The sequence below is a fragment of the Bactrocera neohumeralis genome, chromosome 6, assembly GCF_024586455.1.
Source record: "Bactrocera neohumeralis isolate Rockhampton chromosome 6, APGP_CSIRO_Bneo_wtdbg2-racon-allhic-juicebox.fasta_v2, whole genome shotgun sequence".
Classification (NCBI taxonomy): domain Eukaryota; kingdom Metazoa; phylum Arthropoda; class Insecta; order Diptera; family Tephritidae; genus Bactrocera; species Bactrocera neohumeralis.
This window is the reverse complement of record NC_065923.1, coordinates 42,053,820-42,061,543: the sequence shown is the minus strand read 5'-3', so window position 1 is coordinate 42,061,543 and position 7,724 is coordinate 42,053,820. Positions and strand designations below refer to the sequence as shown.

The window sequence follows — 7,724 nt, the reverse complement described above, 5'->3', positions numbered from 1 at the left end:
AAGGAAATAACAATCGGTTTTCGGAAAATTGTCTGCTGCCATCGCCGACGTTGGGCGATGACCAATGCTTCCCTTCTGTGTTTGGGTGTTTCAATTCATTCGCAACTGTCGCGCTGTACGGACGTAAAATACGAACGCGGAAACGGATACGCGGACCAATACATACAGAATACATAATTTTTTTCTTTCTTTTAAAAGAAAGAAAATACTTTAGAAATAACTTTCTTTCGGGACGGACGAAACAACAAGCCGCAAACATATTTCAATTTGAAAAACCAACAAGTTTTTCATAAAAGAAAAGTGAATTTATATTTTGAATGCGCATTTATATGAAAAGTGTATGATGATTCAGTGAAAAGTAGACTTTGCAAAGTGCAGAATAGGAGTGAAAAAAGTAGAAGTGGCTGCAGTGGTAGAAGTTGCAGAAGAAGAAGCAAAAAATCGAATTGTGGCGAAACGAAACGAGTGTAGTGTTAAAGCAGCAGATAAAACATACATATGTAAAAGTTAAAACGTAAACCAGTTTTATGAAAACCGACTGTTTTTCGAGCCAAACTCAACTAAACAATTTTGTAAAAACAATAACAAACCATACAACCAACCGGCCGACCAACTCCACTTGATGCGACACCAACATTCAATCCAAATGGTAAATGAAAGTGCAATTCTTTTGAAGTGAAATTCATATACTGAAAAGGAAAATTAAAATACAAAACAGCCATTGTATGTATGTAATTAGCATATTATAGGTGTTATGAGCAACTCCAATTAGAATTGTATACATATGTACAAGTGTACACATATATAAAGTTGTAAAAATTAGTAGAGAGTTTGATGAAAAAAATGTAGGGATTACATAAACAAAAATCTTAAGAAAATTGACACTTCCACATACATACATATCGTAAGCAGGTGCGCATTTACACACGTATTATTATTATAGGTATATGAACAAATAAGCATATCCAAAACCGTTCGCAGTATTGTTGTTGCAACAAAAAGCTTGAGTATACACAAATTTATTTTGCCTGAAATATGAGTGAGTTTGTGGAGAAGCGTGTCCACAAAGGGCAGAATTATTAATGGGAAGCGCAGAGGCTTTGTGAGCTGTGTTATTGTTGTGGTCTAGTCTGGTGAAGAATGCAAGCACATGCCTACATAACAAATTTGGTATAAGAGGTGCGCAATTTTCTCATAAACAAGTTGTATGTACATATGTACATACATAGGTAAACCGGAAAGGGGGCAAAGGGAGTAGTTAAGTTAGCGAAGCAGGTACACACCGCAAGCATATTCAGATTTACGGTAGAATTGAATGCAGTGTTAACCACAACACTGAAAGTGGATATGTTGGAGACAAACAAAGCTAAAGTTTGACATCAGAGTTTTATGCTCAAGGACGGAGAATACTTTCAAACGCTGCTTATATTACGACACATTTTTAAAGTTCGAAAAAAATGAAAGCGGAAGAAAATTTCAGTTAGCAGGTGGTTTAGACGGCTTTATATTTAAGAAACTGTTTTTCACCGCAAAAAATGCATGTAATTGAGGAGCGGCTGACGCAATCACGAACGCTGAAGTTAAAACGTTTGCAATAGTCGTGAGTTTGTTTTACAAACAAGGATTACAACACATTGTTGTGGGCACGATTTTTCTCTATCTCCACTAAACGCCCACTTTTTAGGTTATGTCATTCGAAATGGCAATTAAATGAATTGACTATGTTTGTAGAATGAATTGCTAATTGCTTGTTGTGCTTTAGAATGTTAAGTTAAATGTGTATATTTAACTTTTATTTAAAGCTGGAAGTTTTACTTGTACCTTGGTCTCACAATTTCTATTTATGTTTCTCAAAAATATTAGAAATTTTAGTGAGAAGACGCGCTGAATATGCGTAGTTTTACTGATAGAACATTAACATTAATCTTCAATGCCCTTTTTCAAACATCTTTAACATTGCATTAAATTTTTTTTTGTAAATACATTTTGGCTGAAATATTCCAATAACCACAAATACTATTAGAACTATATGTGTATATACGTATATATATGTACATATGTTATAGTATTGTATGTGTGGTATCTCTTAAGTTGAAGTTGTAATGTGATTTTCCTTCATTTTGTGTTCAATACTTGGTTTATAGCTAAGATGCTTTTGTGAAGCTTCTTGTTTATCAAACACATGACTTGGTTTTTTTTCATTCGTGATAATTTTTTACAACATTTAAAAGCCATATATTCTTGTGAAAATGAGGAATTCCAACTTCACCATTTTTGTTTTTCATTACTCAGCATAGCCGCACCGATTTATCGCTAAAACAAAATTTATATATGGATGTTGTGTAACCCACCAATAATTTTTGGAGAGTTTCTGATAACGCGGCTAACACGAAAGCATTTGGTTCCATTTACTTTTACGAAACTAGGACTTTTAATACAATTAATTTGATATACCAAAGTTCAAATAGATTGTTGTGGTTAAAAGGCACTAGCCTTCCATATCCTGAAGGTAGGCTGTGGGTAGTTTTTCGTTCGTTTTTCTTGCTGGACGGTGGTCATGTCAGCCTTCAATCTAACGAGGACATCAACCAGCTGTGCAGCGGCACCTTCCCAATTTAGGGACCGGACATTCCAGGTGCATGCCCTCAAATCGTAATCCTTAATGCGTTTGTCATGGTCGTCATCAAAAGGGGGTCTCTCATCCGAGGCTTGTTGTACTTTTTCATTCAAATTATGACAACAGCTAACGTATTACACATTTTGTTAGAAGATCTCTTAAATGTACTACTGTGTGTAGTTACGCTTCATACATATGTACATATATAGAGTCTAGCATATTGATGGAAATTTTTAGTTGGTATAATCATTGATAAAGTAAATTTTGTACATATTTGTATATGCATGTACAATATTAATATATGTACATATGTATACATAGTGGCATTATTTATTAACACACATGCATAAGAGCAGCAAAAACTGTGATTAAAAACATCAAGAGAAATTGAAAGCAGATGTTAATAACACACAGAGAAACTGATAAGTAGAAACACAACACAAACAAAAGAGAAGGCAGGCCGAAGCCAGAGGAAAAATGACTGCAAATGACGGCAAGGGGCATTAAGAAATAATTACAAAGATTTGTAGCGATTTTCTTGCGTGCAAATAAAATACATGCATCTGCATGTAAATACATGTGTAAGTGTGTAAATGCAAGAAAAAACACAAATAAAGAGCATAAAAGTAGAAAGCAGTGGGTTGCCGGTGGTGCAGCCCAGCGCATGGCGTGTGTGGTAACTTCCGCAATGACGTTTGGAAAAATCAATATCAGCTGTCACTTGCACTGTTACCATAACTGTTACTGTAAGCTGGAATTAATGGAAAAATGCAATGCAGAGTAATCATTAAGTCACTTGCATGGCAAACAAATCAAGTTTTTATATTATATACATGCATATAATATAAATTTGTACATATAAGTATATTCGTACATATTTTTATACAAATGCATGTACATATGTATGTCGTATATGTAAATACTCCTGTTTGCATAGCTCGAAGATAAAAAGTGAGTGAATTTAACGTTAACAAACAATAAAGTGCATCCCTGACATATGAGTGCTTTTATATAAGTACATTATTGTATATACACATATTATATACAAGTACTTACATAGTATGTATGTACTATATGCAAGCATGTCTACTGTATAATGTTTAATGGAATGATATCGCTACATAAATTTGTAGCTGCAGTAAGCAGCAAATAGCACAAGAGTTTTATATGTAAATATACAAAAAATGAGTTTATGTGCTACAACAACAAATTCACAAATATATGTATATGTGTGTATATATAATATAATACAGTTTTGGTGTAGAAGTAGCGAAACCCCATTGCAATCGCGCAAAAACGCTGAAATAGCGAAAACTCTTAGCCAAAATTAAAACAAAAAAATACAATGCTTGCATTTCACTTCTTTCCATTCTATTCGTTTTATTTCTTTTTTATTTGTTTGTATATTTTGCTAAATGTGCTAAAAAAATTTTGCACATACAACAATAAGTGAACTGAGTTAAAACACACAAAAATACTTAATGTCTGGTTTACTCACGTCACGACGAGAAATGCACAATTAAACGCAAATACTATATGAAAACGGGCAGCTGGTTGGCTGACAGCTAGGAAAGAGGAAGAGATGAAATGATAATAGAGTCAAGTTGTAGACGCCACGAAGTGATACTAGTAAAAGTAATTTTGCACGAACAATGGCATAATGAAACAGTTACACGACATACATACATACATACAAATGTCCATAAAAGTGTTTATGGTTTGTACACAATGCATTCAAATAAACGCGTTAAAAATTGAGTTTGTAATTTGAGATGCAATGCCATTCGTAAAACCCACCCGAAGAGTTAACTTACATTTTAAAGTAATTATATTGAGGTAAAAGTGATAAGAGATGTGTGAGTAGCAAGTAGCTGTTTACATATACTGTACATACATACATATTTATGGATATTACATGTATGCATTTAGTATGTATGTATGTAGTCTTGCTAATGTTATTAGACTGTAAGTATAAAAGAGCTACGTTCAGATGTACATAGCTGCATTCTATATTCGGTGGCAATTTGTAGGAATCAAAAGCGTTGAAATATTGTCAGGTTTCAGCAAAAGATTATACAATGAAATTTAAAATTTATTTATAGATTCAGAAGCTGCAACTCAGTACTACATATACTTCTATTGAACTAATAAATGCGAGCTAACGTCAGCCAGTAGTGAAAGAATGACAATTATGACATTAGTTTCTCTTGAGCCACCGCGAATCTGACGGCACAAGCGCATTGTTGCGGGAACTATAAATTATGCACAGTTTTCTTTTAACATTTTATGAAATCTTGTCCGCTTAATATATGTATTTAATAATTTGAACGAAAAATTACCAAAATGGTGTCCGTGTCCAGGCATTGGAACGTTTTAATTTCCGCATATAAAAATTGGTTTTGTATGAAACCGTTGTATTAATGAAATCAGTCCGGTTACGCGGGGTGTCCGGTTATAAGGACTGTCCGTAATGGGGAATTTCACTGTATTAACAAGTAAAGAAGGGTGAAGTCGGATGTTACGTATCAATTCAACATTGGAACATTAAGAATGTAAGGTTTTTAAGGTAAAAAAAAATATTTTTTTTACGAATTTAATTCATAAACATGAGTAATTTTATTCGGATCTTTTGTACATTATTGACCATACCTTTGACAATCTAGGGTAGTCAAATACGTTTCATGTCATCCATGTAGTCGGGTAGCATTGTTTCACAGACTTTAACGTTACGCTGTTTTTCTAAATTGAAGGACTATGGAACCAATCGTGCTTTCACTTTTCTTAGGCCCAAATAATCTTTCAAAATGGTTTTCACTGATCCTTCCGATATTCCAACGATGCCAGTAAGATCTCTGACTGTTAATCGTCGATTCTCAAGCAAATTCTCTTATTTTATTGACGTGTTGATCATCAGTTGATGTTGATGGCCGTCCTGAACGTGGTTCATCGTCAACGCGTTCTCAACCCTCTTTGAATAATTTGTGCCAATCAAAAACACTTGCTCGTGACAAACAATTATCGCATTTTCCAACATTTCTAACGTTTCGGTACCAGAAATTGTTTTTCCGTACACAAAATTTAATGGAACTTCGTTGTTGAATACTTTCACTCATCGTAAAAATCGCCGATAAGGGGATGCCCAACTCATCTCTCATTGGAAGTGAGAGAGCAATTGTTAAACGTCAAAACCTCCTGAACATTGACAGTTGGTGGAGTTCAGGAGGTTTTGACGGTTTGAACTCCATCAACTGTTAATGTTCAGGAGGTTTTGACGTTTAACAATTGGAAACGAAGGATGTTCAGATGGAAATCTTACCAAAAAATATGTAAACAGAGAGATTTTTTGTCTCGTTGAAGAGTTTAAGGCGCTCACACACTGGAATAAGTTGGGAATCCCTTTGTCACTTGTAAACACTAATGATTATTTTGATATAAGTATGGCATATGGCATAGATGTCACTCACAGTCATACATACCTAAAAAATATATTTCGACGAATGGGTTATCGCACGAAAATTAAATTAAAAAGTCCCACAGTAGTATAAAGAGTTTCCATCCTTATCTTTGGGGTTCAGGGCATAATGAAGCATTGCCGAAAGCTGATAGATATACTTAAATAAGTATATAGATATAGATATGTATGTATGTATATGTTGTTGTTATACATATGCACATGTGTTCACAGTATATTTGTTTACTTTTTATTTTATGCATTTTTGTATGGCAACTGTGCCGTCAAAATGCGATATCAGGATGTTGCTCACATGCACACAAATAGATAAATGAATAAAATGATATATTATGTATTTATGCAAATACTCGTCCAAGTACTGTGTGCTGCCACAAACCCTTAAATAAAGCCAGTAAGATATCAAAAAGCGAGCTAATGACTTTCAGTTGAAGGAGTAGAGCTGCCAACAAAATAAATGCGCCTCCCCCAAAACACTCATGACATACATACTATACTATGTGCTTACTCACTTACATACATACATATGTATATACATGCCGAAATTGCGAACTCAACCAAAAATATAAAAATCGATAAAGTACACTTTGCTTCTTCGCTATAACGCTTGCGGCACTCAACCAGTTTTGCAATGCCGGTTAAAAATGGATGTGCAAATATAATGCAAACGTGCAAACATAGCACAAAATTTTATTAAATACTCATATACATACATATGTATTTATACAGTATATATGGTATATACATATGTATATTAATATATATACATACTTGCATTTCATACATATAAACAAAAAGTGATAGCGTGAGCACTTCGTAAACTCACCGTATGATTTCAGCTGAATAAGTACAAAACACGCATAAATAATATAATAAAAGTAAGTGGATAGCAAAACAAAAAAGTTGCCAAAATTTTAGACAACTTATTAACCCACTTTTGCACAGCTAATTTATTACCATCGTCAATATTTGAGAGTTCTGTTTATTATTCGCACTAGTTGTATTGATTGCAGCGAAAATTTTCGACACCGATTTACAAGCGTTTGAAATTAACACGAAACGCCTCGCAGTAATGCCGATGAGTCATGGAACCAAATTTTTGGCAACAAAAAAAAAAAACAAAAACAAAAAACTAAAAATAAAACAGAAATGGCAAACGACACGCGCATTTCTTTCTATTAAGTGGACAAAGTGGACATAAAACAAATATAAAAGTATTTACCGAAAAAAGAAATGGAAAAAACTGTTGACATAGAAAGAAAATAAAGAAGGAAAGCAAAAGTAATGTTGACTCAAATATATTAAGGTGAAATAAAAAATTAATTTAATGCTAATTTGAATAACAAAACGTTAACGTGTTAGCCTAGTTAATACAAATTTATTTTGGGCTTCGGAAACCTTGGTGACAAATAACGGCACCGATATGCCTTGTCTGCGCTGCTTCTTTTCGCGCAAAAGCGTTTCGGCAAGTGTAAATTTAATGCGACACCTTCACTCAAAACACGCTACTATGTAAATATGTAAACTTATACAGCTGCGCAAAAAATAAAAGCAATCAAAAGCAATAATTTCAAATGTTTCTCTTTTCATCTAAGATTCAGCAGCCTTTTTTCAACCAATTTTTTTCTAATATTTTTA

General features: G+C 33.7%; 1 protein-coding gene across 2 annotated transcripts in view; it reads left to right on the top strand.

Moving 5' to 3' along the window:
• Window positions 1-80: 80 nt before the first annotated feature.
• Window positions 81-7,724, top strand: part of LOC126761445 (uncharacterized) — a 112,496-nt gene continuing 104,852 nt past the window's right edge. For both annotated transcript variants that reach the window (XM_050477595.1, XM_050477594.1), the window contains exon 1: window positions 81-649. The gene's annotated coding sequence lies outside the window, so the exon portion shown is untranslated. The remainder of the gene's footprint in view (window positions 650-7,724) is intronic.